Consider the following 19,918-nt stretch of genomic DNA (forward strand, 5'->3'; position numbering starts at 1 on the left):
ACTTGTGTTTGTGCCCCTCCCTATTTTCCTGGTGCAGTTACCCCCTGACAAAAATCAGATAATTAATGATAGGGTAAGGAGCCTATTGAAAGTCTCATTATATCCAAACTGTCATTCTTTCCAGGGAAGTCCAGAAAATATAGAAGGGAATCACAGGCACTGCAGGGCACACATTCTTTCATTCTATAAGTAGCTTTCAGGGTGATATGGCTTCAATGTTTTTCCCCACAGAAAAGATAGTCTAAGAGGAAAAAAAAAAACTTTCCTGCATGCACAATCAAAATCATGCAAGCCTGTGGATCGTCTTTAATCACAGGCTAGAGCAGCAGTCAGCCAGCCTGTACCCAAAGAAGACAGACAATGTGAACTGAAGAAAGGAGTTTGAATGGAAGTGAAAAGAACTGAGTTTTATTCCCAGCTCTGTGATTTACCTTCATGGTCTCAGGCAAGTTACTTAACCTCTCTGGACCTCTATCTCTTGTTCATTATGTTTTATTTTGTATCACAGGGAAAACAAGAGGAAATCAAAAAACTTTTTAAAAATTATGCCTAGGAAAATATTAGAGATCACACAGACCCATTTCCAACTTCACAGATGAGGACAGTAAAGCAGAGAAGTATACCCAGCCATAGGCAATTAGATGAGAAGGGTTCTAATAGGCATTGCAGCTTCAATTTTTAAAATTTACTTAAAATGACAAGTAACTTATGTCAAATTTTTAGGCCACGTGAAAAAAGTAAATAAAAGGCAAAAAAGGTTGAAAATTATCAAATTTAGGATGATAATTCTCTCTTCAAGAAGCCATAAGGGAATAGAATCAGGAAGAGCATCAGTTGTTCTGGTAGCATTTTATTTCTCAAAATGAGTTCAGAGTACAAGAATGCTTGTTTCTCTTTATATGTCATTTTTTGTCTAGAATGTTTTCTAGTAATTTTTTAAGTAACCACCAAAACATCTTTAACCAAAATCTGAGTGAAATAAATGAAATTTCTCTGGAAACTATTTTAAACATTCTTCTGTTGAGTTTAAAAGGTAAATATCACTATGCCCCCTAATATAAGAATACAAGAGTAAAATAGGCTATATTTCCAGCCTAGTAAAATATTAAAAATACACAAATGGCACAAAACATAAAAGGAACTGTATTACTAGTAGATTGATTAACCCATTTAAGAATAGTGAGTGAAATACCCAATAATTTGTATATGCCTAAGAGAAACAGATTCAAGAGTCTCACCTAAGGAGCTACTGTTTAATCATCAGGATTCTTTATTTGTTGTTAATGAGACAAACAGGAACTGAAATGGCTTACCAAAAGTAAGCTAAGGCCTTTCTAAACCTCAACATGGAACCTACCTGTAAAAACTAAGTGCTTCTGAAATCCCTGAAATTTTCCAACAAGAAAGTGTAGGTCATTCAGCAAAATATATTTACTGTACACTACTATAATAGCTATTTAGTTGTTATCATTATGATGCAGATATATAATGGAAACAGATGTTCCTTTTTCCTTTCAGCAAAGCACAGGAAAAGCATAAACTTGCTGATACTGCATGGACTACTACCATAGCACAACAGAGGAAAAAAAGACATTAGCACATGACAATATTAGTTTTTACTACACAACTAATTGCATAAAAAGTACAACTTGAGATCATTAAATCAATATAATTTTCAGCACTACAGAAGGGAAACAAATAGATTTGTATAACCAGCCTATTTCACATCTGCAGTTGGGAAAATACTTCTGAGAGACTAAGTATATGCAAAATGCTACCACTGCTTTCAGAACACAAGGAAAAGTGTGGTTCTGTTTTCTTTGCTAATGTAACATGAATTAAAATGCTGCCTCTACAGAGAACATTTTTTAAACAGTACCAGTATAACTGGAAGAACCTTTCCAAAAACAATTTGGCAGTTCATATCAAGACTTTTAAAAAATAGCCTATACTCTCAATCCAAGTAGTTTCTTTGCTAATGATATATTGTAACAAAATTAACCAGAGGGATGATAGTTTTATTTTAAATGCTATTCTTCATAACTTTATTTATAATCATGGAAAAGTAGAAATGTAACTAATAGTAGACCAATGGTTACTTAAATCATATATGTGAAAAAATAAAGTGATATAAATGACTTTAATGATAATTTTAATTATATAAGAAAATTTTCATTGTATAACACCAACAGAAGAAAAGCAGGACAGTTTATGTCTATAGCTACAGTATATATATAAAATGTTTGGGGGGAAAACTCTTAGAAAAACATACAAAATGTCATTTCTAACTTTTTCAAATTCTCTGAGCAGATACTACCTTTTTAATCAGAAAATGATAAATTTTTCTTTAAACAGTTAAACAATTCTGTTTCTATGCTCTAATACTCTCTGTCCTTGTCCAAAGTTTCTAAAAATTCTTTGGGTCAAATATTCTTACAAATGTTTATACGTAAATCGACTTAAAGTTATGCTGACATGTTGTTCCATCCCAAAATCTAGCATAGAAAGAAAAGTATTTGTCAGTCACATAGACATTGCATTTTTTCCTGAGTTAAATTTTTTTTTTTCCTCACAAATTAAGGAAAAGTTTTATGGAACAAACATTACAAACGCTTACTTAAGAGCTATTAAAATGATGTATTTTAAGTCACAAAATTAAGGAAATTTTTCAATTAAAAATAATTCTAAAGCATATTAAGTAGCCTATTAACTGCTCTCCCAAAATGCAAATCAAAAGTTTGCCATAAGCTTTTGTAGGATTCCTAATTTCAGGATTCTATTTTTACAAGAAAGAGCTGATTTGTCTTAGGCTATTACTGTCTATTACTTCTAGAAGTCTTGAGGAAAGGTGGGAAGCAGCAAATTCTGGCAATCTGCCTAAAGAGAAATCAATGAAACAAATTAATCCTTCGCAGGCTGCAATGACACAGTAATCCATCATTCAGAGCTGCTTTTATATACCAAATCAGAGAGCAGAGCAGAGAGCCCTGGGGGACATCACAGACAACAACTTACACCAACACTGGGAAAATACTGAGGAATCAGTTTATTTAAAGAGGATAGATTTCAGTTGATTGCCTATTTCATCAAATAAAGATTTTTTTTTTTCCTTCACAGTGTGGTGAACCCAAGGCCTGATGACTGTATCTTCAGAATTCAGTACCATATATGCTGGCTGACATCAATAAGGGATGGGTGTTTTAAAATAATTAGCATCATTAATCAGTATGAACAAATATTACTTTTTCCATCAAATTTCTAGGTATTAAACACATTCTGTTTGCAGTAGGGACTAACGGTAAATTCACCTATTAATCTATAACTTAACTGACCAATTCCTGGTAAACCACATTTGAGGTATAAGATATATACAACTTCCTAAGTATTGCGTTAAGTCTAAAGGCATGAAAACTTTAATTTCATTTCTTATGGTATAAAGTCCAACAAGCCAACCAGGTTATAAATAAATAACTTGCTTTATCATGATAAATAGCTCTCTGGCTTATACTAGAAAATGAAAGATAAATATGGTTTATTTTTAAAAATAAACTTATAATCAATGTACAGCAATACATTTACACTGTGTATTTGTTTATATATACACAAAAACATATGTATCTAAATTTATTTATGCCTATGGAGAAATTTATGCACCTGAGTGTGTCATCCTAGAGCAATGTATTCTGAGTGAAGTATATTCCCTAGATGAAAACGAATGACAAGAATTATAAAGTCACAGTGTATTACTATTGTTAAATGCATGCATCTTTTTCACAGCTAAATGAGAGAAGTTAATGAAAGAAAAGAATTTTCAAGAAATAAAACAGAAACAAACCTGTCACAATGGTCCCTGAAATGTTAAAACCCAGAATATCTAATCATGAATCAGAAAAAAAAAGTTAAATAAATGCTAACTAGTCGATTTCTGAGTGGCATCTTCGATTCTGAGGTCCATGGCCATATGACTGCAATTCCTGGACCTGCTGATGCATTTTTAATTCAATGCATGGATCTAGTATTTATTGATTTAATAAGGTTAGAGGTATTACATTGTTGCTGCTACTGATGAACTGTCAGCAATTTAATCTAGTGAAATCTAACAGAGGAATATATATTTTAGGCACGAGTGTGGGTGGGGGAAGGGAGAGATGGAGGAGGGAGGCAATAGCTATGTAAATGTCATCCCTTCAATACCCATGATGGTGACAAGACCAAAGCCCCTTCTCTCTCACACTGATTTGGGCTCCAGATATTTACTGACGATGTTGGCCACCAGCTAGCTGAGGTCACAATGAAGAGACTGCAACAAAGCCTTGCAGGTAAACCTTCAATATTAGGGAAAGCAAGGACTTATCTCCCATACCCATCTCTGGCCTCTCCTCGAAGGTTTTTAGGTGCCTGCAGGCACACACAGGCACTCACCCCCAGTGACCTGCGCCTTTACCTCCTCACCTCAGGGTTTAAAGGAACCCTTCAGCAGTTTCCTTTTGGCCCCCAACATTGTCCAGGGCATCATTAGCATGCAGGCAGACAGAAAAGAAAGGAGACAATTCACTTTCTCAAAAGCAATTCTGCCAAAAATACAACCAAAAGAGAGAGGCTTTACAGGGTATGTCAAAAGATAGAGATACTATAGGCTCCAGAATCAGAGAGGAGGAGAAAAAGCCACCAAAGTTGCTGAAACAGACACTTGGGGAATATTAAAAAGCTTTCTGCGCTGCTCCGCTACCCTGCTTGTGGGCTTCTTTCCCCAACCTGGACACCTGGGAAGCGTGTTGTGCTCCAGCTTTCCCCCGACTTTGAAGAAATGGATAATCTAAGGAGCAGTGCTGCTTCTGGGGTCAGTAAAACTATGCTAATTGGTGAACCTAATTGCTTCAAGCAGTCCTGCCTCCAAACAGGGAGAGCGCAGTTGATGGAGTCGGTCTGTTCCTAATAAAATGAAGAAGCACTGAATTAAATTCCCAAGGAAGGCACTATAAAAGTTTCCACAGTGTAACCAAATGACTTCACCTATGCTATTACCCCTAAGATGACATCTTTGAAAGAAAGCAGACCCCGTCAGGCTCCATATTCATAAATTGCCTGAGTTTTAGGCCAGTGAATCTGGATTGATTTAAAAAGGCTTTTTCATCCTTCCAATCAAATGAAGTCATTGTTAATTAGATGCTTTCTGTTAACAATGTCACTCTTCTCCGCATTACCTGCTCACACTTGCAGCGCCTCTAGTGCAACATCTGGACTTTTCCTACCCCCCTCCGCCCCCCATCCGTCCAGAAAGTTCGGCCCCAGGGTGGTGGTGTTTCCGTTTCTCCATTCCTGTCTGAAGGAAGATCCTATTCAGTGTACCAGAGGCGAGATACACAGCAACTCTGTAGATTGAGACATGATAAAACAATCTCTGGGAACACTCCCCAGATACGGGGCTTCCAAAAAAATCATTTTTAATTAACTACGCAGAAGTTTCTCTGTGCTGTTTCCCGCCTTGTAGATGGATATTTTCCACGCTGCCGAAGGCCACAACGTAAACTCCCAGTGATTGTCCAACTTCTTAAAATCAAGCTCCCCCTTACACTAGAAAGTGGGGTTTGAGGTCTCCCCGCCTTGCCCCCCAGGACCTTGCTCCCTATCCTCTTGTCTCTACACCCAACACCTAAAGAGGACCTGCGGGCCGAGACGGGCAACCCGTGGGGCAGCCCAGGGCGCTCCGGGCCCAAGAAAGGAGAGAAGCGAGAAGCGCAGGGAGTTAGCCTCGCACAAGGCGTCTCGCTCGACGGTAGGTCTCCCTCAGCACCTTACAAGGCTGGGCGGAGGCCGGCTCCCTCCCTCCGGGTCCATTTCGGAGAGGCTGGCGGCGCGGAACCGAGGGGAGACCCGCCAGAGCCCGACCGAGGGCGCGTGCCCGGGGTTCGGGGACGTGCGCCACCCCCCGGTCGGGCCTGGCTTCCTTCCTGAACCTTCCACGCCGCGCGGGCCCGGGGCCTCGGTCGCTCTGGCCCGCCCACGAGGTGTGGGGGGCCTTTGGCGCCCGCGAAGGCGCGGCTCCAGTGCTCGGAGGAGGGCCCGACGCGGCCCATCCCGGCACGGCCCAGGCCCTTCGGCCGCTCGGAGTGCCCCCGGCTCGCGTCGAGCGCCCGGCCGCCCCACCCCGCGAGCGGGCCTTTGTGCCCGGATGTGGGCCTCGCCTCCAGGAAGGCCTTCCCCTCACCCCACCCCACCGCCCACCCCGGGCCCGGCTCCGACCCGAGAGCACGGGCCTCGAGGGAAGGAACCCCAGGGGGGCCCTGAAGGGAAGATGGGTGCGCAGAGCGCAGAATTCGTTCTCCGGGGACGCCCCTGTGGGGCTGAAGAATGTGAGGCGACAGGGGCAGCGAGGGCCCTAGACGGCCGTGGGGACGACGCGGGCTTCCGGCAGGGGCTTCCCTCCCCTGAGGCGGCGCCGGGCGTCGGCAGCGCCAAGGGCCACGCTAGATGGCGGACGAAGGGACCGCCGCCATCACTTTAGAACCCCGGCGGGCCCCCGACGGCCTCTCGGGGACCCGCCGCCAGGTCACACACTTCACCCCGGTGCAAGGAGGTCCTGAGCGGGAGTCGCCTACCTACCAGGACACAGACCTCGATCTGGGACTCTCGGTCCCTGAGGCACGCACTTGGGGGCCAGTCGGCCTTGGGGGCGTCCGACGGCCTTGGAGACCGCGGCCTGGCAGTCCTCCTCGCCTGGGGCTGCGGAGGGGTGGCGGTCGGGGCGGGGGGGGGGGGGGGCGCTCGACGGTTAGGCCACCGTGAGTCCCGAATTCCTAGACATCACAGACGGCAGAATCACAGCAGACGAGGTTAGACAGTGACAGTGGAAAGACAGAAGCACCCCCCGCCCCTGCCCCGACACAGGCACACTTCTGCGAACGAGGACACCTCACTGCCCTTCTTCAAATCTTTTACCTCAGAGCTTTGTTTGCCCTGTGACAACGCCCGCCCTCTCCGCGAGACGGTTCAGGGAAAGGAACTTTCCCCGGGACTCTTTACTCCTGTTACGTTGCTCTGGGAGGAAGTCCGACAAATAATAGTAGCAGCTGAAACACCTGCGATCTCTCAATACCATAAATATATATATATATATACACACATATATATATATGGACGGTGATTGGAGTCATTTCTCCTTCCGCTTCCAGAGGGAGCTCAAACCTGAAGCCTCAAGGTTACCCCTAAGTGTGAAACAGGATGCTTGCCAAACCGGCTGGGAACACCGCCGCCCCGCACCAGAAGGGGGGTTCCCCTTTGCCAACAGAAGAGACGACCCGATGGTTCTCCTTCTCGTGTGTTTGTGTGTGAGCCTAAATTGGGGGCTTGTGCAGTGTAACACCCTCCTCTGACCCTCTGGAGAGTAAACTAGAACCGAGCGAAGGGGGATGGGGTGAAGGGGAAGGGAAAGTGCCCTGGAGAGAGTGGCTGGCAGAAGTCTGAGTGGGTGGTTGCGCAAGGGCGGCGGGACCTAGGTGCGCGCGGGTGAATCCCAGAACCGCCGGCCACCGGGCTCTGGGCAGACCCCGCAGAATCCGGCCACGTGCTGGGGCTGCTGTACTCTGACTCTGACTTTCGGCGATCTACACACACACACACACACACACACACACACACACACACACACACACACACACACCCGACGCGTGCATCTCTCTCTCCTGGTCCTGAGGTTCCTCCGAGGTTGTCCAGGCCTAGGAACCCCGCGGGTGTCCGCGTGGCACCGCCACTTGGCCATTTCGCTCTCAGCTGGATGCCGGGGTAGCTGCAGCCGGGGAAGGAGGGCAGACGAAGGCGCCCGTCTCGGTGGGCACCCAGCCCCGCCCAGGGTAAGGGCTGATCGAGGGGCCGCGCCCGGGGAGAGGCGGCGTTCTCCATGGCCCAGGGCTCTCCTCCTCGCCATTAGGTCGGGTCACCTGTCATCCCGAGCTTGCCGGGTGCTCGCCACGCTCCGCTCTCCGCGGACACGCGACAGCACCCTGCCAGCTGAAGCTGCGCGCCCTGCCGGTTTCCGGGTGCCCCAGCCCAGAGAGCCAGGGCTCACCCCTCACCGCGAGCCTCTAGACACAAACAGCACTGGCGTCGCTCTTCCTGCCTCCAGACCCGGGTCTTATCCTCCCAGCGGGCAATGACTCGCCGGTGTTTGGGGGGTGGTTGTTGTTTCTTTTAAAAGTATATTAAAGGCTCATTGGCATCTCCCCGTCCAGTCATTATGCCTTCATCCCCCGTCAATTAACCACACCTCAGAGGGCTGCTATTAAGAGCTAAATTGAGCTGCAAAAGTAGGTATCCCGTTTCGGGCAGATGTTGTCATCTCCCGCGGAGATAAGCGGCGGGCGGGCCGGACCAGCAGTTTCCGCAGCCGCCGGAGCTGCGCAGGACCAGGCTAAGGACTCTGGTTTCCGGGGGCTGGAAGGGAGGTTCCCACCCGACAGTGCGCTGGCGCTCCAGGAGCCGCGGGGAACGGGGAGGGCCCTAGCCCTCGGACCTCAACTGCTGAGCCGTCAAGGGGAAGTGTCTCCTGAGTTACGCCAGGAAAAACGCCAAGAGCTAGCCGTGCGTCTTTACGCAGAAAAGTAGAGTGCAGAGTGCGAGCGAAGCCCCAGCTCCCTGGCCGGAGACCCGGAACGGGGACAGCGGAGTTGTGGCAAGAGGGCAAAGTAGTGACTTTGGCTGGCAGCCCTCCACCGGTACACCTCACTTCCTCTTCCCGCCACTCCAGCCTCCTTCCTCCCTGGTGTCGGGCCCCCAGGACCCCTTGTGGAGGAAGACGCGGTGCTATGGAGATGGTAGAACTGGAGCTAGGGAATCCTGGACGGAAACGTGGCGTTTAGGACAAAGGAGGTGCACTAGAGACCGCCCGCCGTGATGTGCCTTTCCACTCTTCCTCACCCTAGTCATTCCTGGGGACTTGGAACACGGCTGTCCTGCCGCACGCGGCTGGGAGACCCTGGAGGGCGGAGGAAAGGGGGTGGGGAGCAAGGGGACGTGGCCCTCGCTGCAGTTACAGGGCCTTCCTCCCGATAGTGGACACAATAAATTTAGCCAAGGCTAGAGGAGATTAATTTCCCAGCATAATCCAATTAAAAGATTTCTAAAGTAATCTTTTGCGAAAATGAAAAAAAAAAAAAAAGTCCGTGGCTAAAGAGGGGACTGCTTTTGATGACAGTGATTTATCGCCTCGGCACAGCGGGCCCTGGCCGCTCGCTCTCCTGCACGCGATTTGACCAGGGCCTCCCGTCGGTGCCTCCAATCCAAACCTTAGCCTTTCTGAAAGATAGCCATCCATCACGCCGACCTGGGCAGGAGAAACAAGTGCAAGGGACTGGGGTTGCTTACAAGCACCATAGACTTTTTAAAGTGCTATTAGATTTATGGTCTCTTTTTCGACGCCCATCCAGAGTAATTAGCACATATGTTCTAAATAGATGATAGTTTTGTGAGCAATAAAGCAATTACCCATCGTTGGAGCTGACAGTTCCTCCAACTAAACTCCAACCAGCAGCTAATTGGAAAAGTCATTTCAGCTCCATTGTCTGCAATTAGTCCTGCTAAACTACTACACCCCAACTAGCTGGTTTGAGGTTAATTTATTCAGTGTTGTATTTGCATGGACGAACCCTGCAAGGTTCGTACGAAGGGACTTGCCTTTTGCCCCCACCAGACTTCGCACTGGGACTAGAAGAGCAGGTGGGAGTGAGCCCGGTGTTTGGGGAGTCAGGATGGTTCCCAGGGGAGGAAGCGCCTGGCCGGGCCTCAGCTTCAAGGTCAGTGTCCAGCGCACTAAGCGCTGCCGCCGACAGAGAAAGCCATTGTTTCTTCTGCTGGCCAGTAACTGAAAGAAACTGCTCAGTTCTCAGTTTGTGCTACCAAAAGCTGAGTGCTAAAAAAAAAAAAAAATCAGCATAGAGGAGGTGACTGCGTTCTGCTGGCACACCTTTCCTGCTGCACACGAAGCTGTGACCCTGGGCCACCTAACTGTCCCTAAAGGATAAAAGTAGACTCAGACTCCAAAACAGCAAAACCCCGAGCCCTCTTCCAGGTCGGGGGAGAGGGATCTTTCAATTCTTTCAATTCTCAGAGCGGTTGGTGAAAGAAAAGACTAGAAAGGTCAGGCAGACTAGAAAGCCCTGCTTCTGCCTTCAGCCTCTCTGAGTGCAAAGTCCCCTTGAAGCTGGTGGGTTTACATGAATTCCTTTTTTTGCTTTTTCTTTTTCTTTTCCTTTCTCTTTTTCGTACTTTCCTTAGCTTTTTTCTTTTTCCTTTCTAAAGTTAAGCCCAACAGGTCCAAGATTTGTGCACAGTGAGTGGAAAAAATGTGTTAAACGTCGGTTTGACGCCCCACCGGAGCTTCCAAATATCCAGCGGCTGGGATTCTTCTACTTAATTTAATCTTTATTGGACAGGGCAGCTCCTACACTCCTATTCACCAGGAAACCCCAGGAAACGATCCGTTGGGGTTCAGAACTGAGGGCGGGAGGAAGAAGAGTTAAAGAGGGATTAATCCTCTCCCACCCAACCTCGAACTTTGGAACTGCGATCTCCGCTAGGCTGGGGTGTTAGGGGAGGGGGCCCAAGGTCCCAGCTGTGACAGCCAAGGGTCTCTGCAGTCTGGAGCAGGGGGCGGGGAGGCTGCCAGGCTAGATGGGAACTTGTAGCCCTGGTAACCGAGTATTCCCTTAAAGGAATTTACACTCTGAGAGCAATGCGAATTTTACTTAGAAGAATATGGGATTGGGAGGTGAGGGCCAGAACAGTTTCTTAGGAAGTAAAGCCCAGTGCCTTCAGCCCTAGAAATCAAATGTCCTTTTCTTGATAGCCATTCATACCTAACAACCTGAGACTGTTTCTCCTTTATGAAGGACATGTAACAATGGCTAAGAAGACAATTCAAATAGTATTGTAGTCAACATGTGAGACTTACTATAACAGTTCTCATTTCAGAGCAAATTATAATCAGTTATTCAGCTTGAAAGATTTGGAAATATCTATAGCAAAAAAAAAAAAAAAAAAGCAAACTTTTAAACTGCCTAATGTCAGGCTCTTGTTTTCCAGTTATTTTTGTTTTAGCCAATTTAATTCCAATAAAAACCAAAAAAAAAAAAAATTACTGGGGAGAAATCGAAAGTAATGGTCTCATCTTACCCCATCACTTCCCACCTGTCATACACTTTGTACCCTCTAAAGAGAAATTCTCCTGTCAATGTGGCTTCCAGTTGAAAGTGGAAAGGAAATAAGATGTCTTCACTAAAAGACTGCTCATCGTGTTCTCAATTACTTGCTTTTTTATTCAGGACTTAAATATGACATCCTAGAGAGTGGGGTGGGGGGAGCTGAAAAAAGAATCAGCCTGGACTTGGTAGAGAATCCTAATGTGTGTATGCACACTTATGTGTAAGGGCAAAAAAAAAAAACCCACCCAAACCCAGAATGTATGGGACACATTTATGTATACATCCTTACACCCCCCAAAATCTCTAAGCACATGTGTACAGAGATGTAGTCCTGTGCAAGCTCAGCTAGCTGTCCACACACATGTATTCACTCCTGGAGTAAAGGCATTTTCATTGCTCCCCATAGTTTCTTTCCATTAAGCGCGATTAGATGATGTCTATTCAAAGTTGCTGATCCAGAGAGAAAATAAGAGTAGATAAAAGGAGATTTCAAGTGACCTCCTCGTCCCTTTCACACCAACCTGAGCCCTAGAATAGCCAAGGATCAACCAACACAAAAGCCCTGTCCTTTCTCTTTTCAGCTTCAGAAGATTTCACGCAAATGGTTAACAATAAAACATAGAACTATCACCAAGTTTGTTAGATCACGCATTGGGAATACTTTATTAACTCCTCCCACAGATGGGCTAGGTTTATTATCCACCTCTGAAGTGGGTAAATAAAATACACACAGCAAAACAGGGCATAATTATTTACTGCTCCATGTGGTTTGTATCAGTGGTGTACTATGCTCGTTGCTTTTTCATTTGAACTTTACCTAAAGCCCCTCTCCCCCACTAATGGAGGACACTGTAATAAACATATCTTTCCACTGACAGTTTAGAGAGAAATATTAGGTTTTTATTTACATCAAACTTCTGATGGGTAAAACAGGATTGCAGCATGACCATAGTTACCGACAGATCTGCTGGCTCTGTGAGCCAATACTTTTCCACTACTTTGGTTTACTTTATAGGCAGTGAAGAAAGTGGCATTGAAGATTTAAACATATTCCAGCAGCTTTTAATCAGTGAATGTCCAACTCAGATCTACTTCTGATGGGCTAATCCTGGAGTAAAAGAAATAGGTGCTCTGACAGGTAACTATTAAGAGAAGGTATTACAGAGTGTAGTTAATTGTGTTGCCAATGTACTCTAAGAAGTTTCAAACTTATTTCAAACTTGAACTTTTCTTCCAAATCCAAGTCATTTTCCCTAGGAAGAAGAGCCACACAGTTATTCTTCACTCAAGCCAGACATTTAAAATAAAGAAATACATTTCCTAACACTGTCTCCAGTTCTTAATTTTTGCATAAATGCATTCACATAGCTAAGGCTTGATTTTTACAAAAAGTAAATATTTGTCCCTGGCTTCACTGGCGCTGGGCGTGCTAGAAACTGTTGTCACTTTTCCTCCTACAAAAGGCTTGATTTGCATCCAAAGGTCAACACTTGCTCTCCTGCCATTTTCCTGAGGCTACTCCTGGGCCCTTTAACTGGGGGCCCAAGCAAAAAAACGGGAAGTGTTTCCCTTATGTCTCTTTTCCAAAACACAGGCTTTAACTGGCCAGTTTGTGATAGAAAACTAAACTGCTTTTAAAGGAAAATCACTTTTGTCTGGGCATTTCAGCCCAAAGGTGACCAAGAAGTAGTACCCAGACATACCAGCGTGCTAGTGAGTGCAGAAGCCTGCTGGATCCCTGGTTCAACTACAGAGGCAGGCTGAGAGCAGGCAGTCCATCAGAAGTCTGACTCCCAACTTGGCCTTTCCACCCTTGTTTTCACATTGACAAAGGCAGACCTTTTTACAGCTGGGCAGCCACAATACAGACTGAGTTCAGTCTTGCAAGAGGGGGGTGGTTTCTGACATAGGCAAGGCTTTTGTTTGTTTGTTTGTTTGGGATTTTGTTTTTAAAACAATCACAAAGCATTAGGCAGGCATTACTATGCCTCTCTTCATCCTTTTCTTCAAAAGACCTATGCAAGATCATTTTAAATACATCTTTTTCAACTTCATTTTTCACAGCCTTAATCTCATACCAAGGGAGACTAATTGATTCGGCACCTTTAAAATCAGCTCTTTGGGAAAGGTCTGCAGTAAGATCAGAAGAACTGACCTTCCTCCCAACAATTGCAGGCATGTTCGTTCATTTCTCCAGATGGGCCTGATAAAATGGGGTCATTGCTGTTCTATGGTTTCTCAAAACAGAAAAGTACCATTTGTAACGATTTAGGGGATAGGGAACACATACAGGAGAGAATTTTCTACACATATCTGGTCATTTGTAGGGGCTCTTGAACTAGATTGAGAAAACGTTTTTACAAGGCCACCTTTTTTTTTCAGTATGATTTACCAAAACAAAACAAAACAAAACAAACGATCCATTGAGTTTGGGAAAGCAAAATACCAATATCAAAGAGGTCACAGGATTAGTGAAGAATGATTCCAGCCTTAGTGGAAAGAAAGATAGTGGGGAGGGGGGTTGTTCATCAACTAGAAAGTCTTCGTGGCCCCTCTGGGGCCTGGAATGCAAGTCATGCTGTATGTGAAACCACTGCGTCTTTCCTTCTCCCACCAGGTCACAACTGTTTATTGGCTATCACACTAAAAGAGAGCAAGTGTTGTGTGGAAGGTGTTTAAAAAGTGAATAAGGCTGAGCTCTGATGCTGCCAATCCACAAGAGGTATTAATAAGCCTGATTTCTCTCCCCAAACGGAGAGTACCTTCTCATGTCCCTTGGGGAGACACACGGAGACTCTGTGCATTGAACTAGACCATGAGGACTAGGACAGAGGATGGCTTTAGAAGGGAGACCTGGGAGAGGGCTGACTATATATGGCCACGACGCTGGCAGTCTCAAGGAGGGTGCTGAGACAAGGGCCACAGTGGATCTGGATCCAGGAGCCAAGTCCACACGCTAAGACTCAAGTTAGAGGTCCCCCCCACCAAACAAGGCCTTGGTGGAGAACGGAGGGAGAGAGACCTGGGAAAGAGGTTGAGTGGAAGAAAGACGCAAATTCCAAATGTTTTTCTGCCCTTGCAGCTGAGCATGCCTGAAAATCCCGTGGGTGTATTTTTCACACTTTGAGGACCTACCTGCTCCCGCAAAATATGATCACTTTCTCTTAAGTGCCCTCCCCAACAACAACAGATACCATTATCTCCTGGTTGAGTGTGGGGCGCATCCAGCCTCAGGACCAGAGTGCCAAATTGAACTAGGAACAAACTACAGCCTCGCAGAGACAAAGCCTAAGCTCCCCTAGAAGCTGAGCTGGGGGTGGGGTGTTCAGCCCGAGTGGAGGCGCTCTGCGGGCGCGCAAAGGCGATAGGAGAACGACAGAGTCCAGAAGAGAAACTGAGCCTAGAGTGCCGCTTAGGCTGGAGTCCAAGAGGGGGAAAAGTCTCGGACTTCTAGAGTCCAAGAAGGGGAAAGCGCCTCTTCTCGAAAAGATTCGGTTTCTTCTTGCCCCCTCTCACGACAAGTTGGCGCATATGCCCTGCAGGAGCGGGATCTGTCCCCCTGCTTTGAAAACCCGAGGGTTTCCACGGCTCAGAGCACCATCTCCAACAGCCGCCCGACCCCCTTTCCGTAACTGAGGCCGGGGGGTGGGGGGGCGCACCCCTCCCTCCCTTCCTTCCGGAGAAGCAGGAGGCTTCGCCTGAAGCCGCTCGAGGTCTCCACTTCTTTCCCAGCCCCCCGGGGGGCACGCCTGATCCCCCTGGGCCTCTTCCAAGTTTGGAAGCTCAGGGTAGGGGGGACGGCAGGAAGAAGCCCCTTAGAGAGGGTGAGTGGGCCCCCACGGCTCTCGGGGAGTCGCCGCTCGTCCTCCGGCCCCGCCTTAGCCCCTAGCCCGCCGGGCCAAGGGAAGGCCAAGGCAGCTCCGCGGGCTCCTTCCCGCGCCCACCCAGCCCTCGGGCGCGGCCCCGGGCGTCGGCTCCCCCCGCCCCTCGCGCCCGCCCCGCGCGCCCTCTGACGCAAACGCGCGCCCCTGCCTGCGCGGAGGAGAGCTCGCTGGTCGGTTTTAATTGCGGCTCTTCCTTTCATGCACTCGGGCTCAGTCCTCACCCCTGGGGGAAGTGACCCCTCCCCGCCCCCGCCCCCGGACTGGCCCAGTCCCCTGGTTGCTGAGCTGGCTGCAGATCTCGGGCTCTCTCGCCACAGCCGCCGCGGGTTCTCCGCTGGGGAGAGCGGCTTGCGGGTCCCTTTTAATCCGCTGACGCTCTCACCCACATCAAACAGGCAGCCATCGATCGCATTACATTAGGGGGATCCCGTTGCAAACGGCGTCCGCAGGTGGGCGCGGGAGCCGAGTTCACCCAGGCCTGGCTGCAGCCGGGCAAGGCGCGGGCTACGCGCCGACTCCACCGCGGCTCCGGCTTGGCACCCGCCAAGAGGAGATGGGGGGGTGTTGAGGGGCGGCGGCGCGGATTGCCCAACCTGTGGACCCTCCGCCCGCCCCCCCTCCAGGCTGGAGGCTCCGCAGCCTGTTCCCGCTGGTGGGGGAGGAGGGTGGCGAATGGGGATGGAGGGGCAATCAGTTTTGAATCTGGACCGAGGCTCGGTGGGGCGCAATCCTCAGCTCCAGGGCGGCGCCGCGGGCCGCGATCCCTGTTTTCCACTCCGCCGCGGGACAGAGGCCGGGGGGAGGGCGGCTCCGGAGCAGGCCCCCCTGCGGAAAGTTCTTCTCGACCCTCCCCGGCTGGCTAGACCGAGGGCATCCCCCCGCCCCCTGGCCTGCGGAACCCGTGCGAGCAATCGCTGCCTCCCGGCCTGTCCGCGTTGCAACAACCACCCCTAGTTCAAAAGAAACGATAATCATCGCGTTACTTGCCTGGTGGGGCAGAGATGGGCCGGCTCTGGCTTCTGGAGCCCAAGACTTCCGGTCCAGGGTCCGAGGGCGGCCGGGCCCGAGAGCCGGGCGTCCTGGCGGGGGGAGCCTCCGGTTCCCTGGCGCTTGCTTCGCGCTGCCTCTTGCACTCGCTCCGTCTCTCTCCAAGTTCTCTTTTCCTTCTCCCGGTCTCCCTCTCTCTCTGCCTGCTTCCTCTGCCCTCGACTGCCTGCCTTTGTACTCTAGGAACATTTAGAATTCATATGAGAAAACTCATTCTTTTGCTTCCTTCTTTCCTTCTTTTTTTCTCATTCCTTCCTTCCTTTTTTTTTTTTTTTTTTTTGTTGTTGTTCTTTTAATCGTGTTCTCCTCCTTTCACCTTTTAACTGACCAGGAGCCTTCGGCGCGATTATTTGGGGAGACGAGAAAGGGCAAGGAGCCCTCGCCGGCCCCCGTCGCCTCCCCTGCAGCGTACAATGGGGCGGCTGCTTGCAGAGTGCATGGACTGTGTTCCTTCATTATTCGAACTGGAGGGGCTGCGGGGCGGCGGGGCGGGGGGCAAGACACGGAAAAGCCTTTATTCTGCTCTTTCGCGTCGTCGCTCGTCACTAAGCGGTCGCCGGGTTCCTGACTCTCAGTAGGACTGGAGAGAGACCGGGAAGCGCAAAACGCACCCCGAAGGCGCAGCGCTTCCCCCAAACCCCCTCCCTGATGACATTTAAAGGGAGAACGAGTATTGAAACACACAAACCCTACCTCCGGCAATAACAGCGTGGCCTTTTTTTTACTCCCACCTTCACCTGAGGGCGTGTGGAGGCTCGGGGGTGCTGGAGCTGAGACAAACTTTGATGCTGTCCGGAGTCGAGGGGCGGCGGGCAGGCGCGCAGCTCCGCACCCCCAGGCGGCTGCGGGCGGCGGCTTTGTCACTCGGCGCCGCTGCGCGCCCGCCTGAGCCTGCCTAGGGGAGCGATCGTAGAACGAGGAGGTGGTGGGGTGGGGGGGAAAGATGCGAGTGTGCGATTGGAGAATATGTAACTAATAGAAGTATCATTTTCCCTCAGTACGATCTTTCAAGGAAGAAGGAGGAGGGAAAAAAAATCCATTGAAAGAATTTTCAAAGTGCTGTGTCTTGGTTTGCAGAAAAGGCACAGGGCTGCTTGTCGGGAGGAGGAGGCTGGGAGGAGGAGGGGACCCGACCGCGCGTCTCCGGGACGCGGCTCCCGTCCGCTAGGTGGCAGCCGGAGCCAGCGATTCCTGCAGGCCTCGCGGCGGGACCCGCTCCTCCCGCCCGGGCCTCCTCCGGCGACCAATCGCCTTTGGGAACCGGGGGTCTCTCCCGTCTCTTTCCCTCTGTCTGTCTGTCTCTCTCTCTGCCCCCTCCCTACTCCCCCCCGCCTCTGCCCCCCTCCGTCCTTTCTTCCCTCTCTTCCCCACCTCCTTCCTCCTCCCCACCTCCCATCCCCATCCGCATCTCTTCTCTCTCACCCCTTTCCCCCTTTTCCTGGGACTCGGACGCGGCCCGCACTGACCAGGCCCCCACCCCGCAGCAATAGAAGAACTTACTATTCTTTTATTAACAATTATTGGAGCGTTCTTTGGAGGTTAGATCAGCCTGAGGATATCAAAAAGGGGAAGGGAAAAAAGGAGGAAAAATCGGGGGGGGGGGGAGTTTATTTTAAAAATCACCTTTGGGATGAAGAGGAACCATTGATTCGGACTGATTTGGGGGGCAATTTCTGCGAATTCCAGGAGTGCGTTTTGTCATAATTGAACCTTTCATTTTAAAACCAAAATATACGTTGGACCGAGGGGGGGGGGTGCGGAAAACAGCAAGTCCCTACTTTGTTTCTTAAAGGAATATAAAATGAGCAGAATCTACTCTAGGGCTGTGCTTGTATGTGAAAAAACAAAACAATACAAACCCAGAATATTTTTCAGGACTCGTTAGAACGGTAAGAGTTTTAATTCCCATTTAAAATTTTCCTAACATTTCCAGTGATCGTGTTCATGCTCATAAAAGCTAAATTTAAAAACTTTTCAGAAGAAAACAAAATAATGCCTGATTCTCTTTTTTACCCATTGGAAGGCATTCTTCCCCTCGCCGTCCCTTCCCCCTCTGGTGTTGGTGTATGTGTGCGTGTGTATGTGTGTGTGTGTGACCATAGACGACCCATACTAATCAGGTCTCAGAGTAAATAGCAGCGCAGGGCGATCTCAATGTAAATTGCGCTTGTCAGAAGCACACAACCCGCCCCCCCCCCCCACTTTCTTTCCTCCTCCCCTCGCCATCCCCGTCAGTAGGTAGCTGAGAGGGAGGGGAAAGAAAAAAAAAGAAAAGAAAAAGAGGAGGGGGGAGGGGCTCTCCAACCAATGGCGTGCGGGAGGCTTGGCTAACCTTAGCCTCCCATTTTCTCTCCCCCCAATTCAGGGCTCTGACCAGTCAGTCGCCTTTGATTATCAGTTGCCAGCAGCCCTTCTCTTGGCTCCTTGACACGAGCTCCATATAAGGCAGCGATCTCCATAGAAACGTGTCAGTTTCAATAGTAGTGTCAAAGTTCACTATATACAGACATTCGCACAGATCCCCCTTTCGGAAACACTGCTCTGCGAGTCCTCCCGTTTAAACGCATTCAATTTTGGGGTCTCTCTCTCTCTTCTCTCTCTCTCTCTCTCTTTCTCCTCTCTCTCTCTCCTCCGCCTCTCTCTCTCTATCTCTCTTTCTCTCTCCTCTCTCCCCTTTCTCTTTTCTTACATATTCTATTAGTTGTTTCCCCGTATTCTTCTTTCTCTCCTTTTTCTCCCTCCTCCTTGTCTCTTTTACTCCATTCCTGCAGAAGAGTGAGGGCTAAACTTAAAAAAAAAAAAGAGAGAGAGAGAGAGGAGGAGGAGGAGGCACCCCCTTCGTATTCTTCTTATCGTTATTTTATACATATATGATTTTTTTTTGGAGGGAGGGTGTTGGTTCCCGGCTGAAGAGCACTTATTTAAAATACTAAAAAAAGAACATTTTTGGGCGATCTCCAGGGTTTTTTTAACTAGCTCTGTGTGTTATAGCAGAAGAAGCAGAAGAAGGAGCAAGAAAGAGGAAAAGAAGAGGATTATTTATTCGACCTACTTTGGATGTCTCTCTTGCTTTTTTTTTTTTTTTTTTTTTGCGCAATTCTTTTTCTTCTGATTTTGATTTTTTCTGTTCCGCTGTGAATTCGTCGCCGGCGTGAATTATTTCGTGTTTTTCTCCCCCTCCGTCACCTCCCGAAAGAAGAAGGCAGCGAGAGCCCGGCGCCACCGGTACAACAAAAAGAGCAAAGTGTGTGATCCTCCTCGCTGGCTGCCTCCCGCTCTCCAGCGCTGCCTTCCTGAATGGCTGGCTGCGTCCGGCCCTGGACCTGGCCGCCCGACACCAGCGCGCCCTGATCGCCGCCGGCCGCCTCGCCTCGCGCCCGGCTCGGGCTCACCGCGCTCCCCTCAATCCCGAGCCCAGCGAGGGCTCCCGCCGGGACAGCGGCGGCGGCGGCGGCGGCGGCGGCGGCGCGGGCAGCCCCAATCCCCGGCTCGCGCTCCGACTGCGGCCCCGGCTCCAGCTCGGACTCCGGCCCGGGCCCCGGCTCCTCCAGCGGCGCTCGCCGCTGCAGCTGAGACAGAGGCTCCAGAGGCGCCTGCGGCCGCGACCTCCTCCTTCGCCGCCGCCGCCGCCGCCGCCCTCGCCGGCTTCCTCTATGTCTGCTCTGCAGGCGCGCAGCGCGTAGCCCGAGCGGCCGGCCGGCCGGCGGGCGGGCGGGCGTCCGGCGCGGGTGAGCGAGTGTGTGTGCGAGTGTGTGTGCGTGTGTGTGTGTGTGCGCGCGGGGGTGCGGGCAA

At 49.3% G+C, this 19,918-nt stretch overlaps 1 long non-coding RNA gene across 25 annotated transcripts in view; it reads right to left on the reverse strand.

The window, feature by feature from the left end:
- Positions 1-17,353, reverse strand: part of LOC147369973 (uncharacterized) — a 155,718-nt gene extending 138,365 nt beyond the window's left edge. For 8 of the 25 annotated variants that reach the window (XR_015168271.1, XR_015168276.1, XR_015168262.1 and 5 more), the window contains exon 1: positions 16,067-16,248. This is a non-coding gene — a long non-coding RNA (uncharacterized LOC147369973). Of the gene's footprint in view, positions 1-15,461; positions 15,627-16,066; positions 16,306-16,819 lie in introns of those variants that run through there. The other 17 variants (XR_015168281.1, XR_015168265.1, XR_015168275.1 and 14 more) reach the window with 11 other exon arrangements.
- Between the last annotated feature and the right edge of the window lie 2,565 nt (positions 17,354-19,918).

This window comes from Bos grunniens, chromosome 7 (assembly GCF_055505025.1).
Source record: "Bos grunniens cultivar Pamir isolate PY7600 chromosome 7, Bosgru_T2T1.0, whole genome shotgun sequence".
In the NCBI taxonomy this organism is placed as follows: Eukaryota; Metazoa; Chordata; class Mammalia; order Artiodactyla; family Bovidae; genus Bos; species Bos grunniens.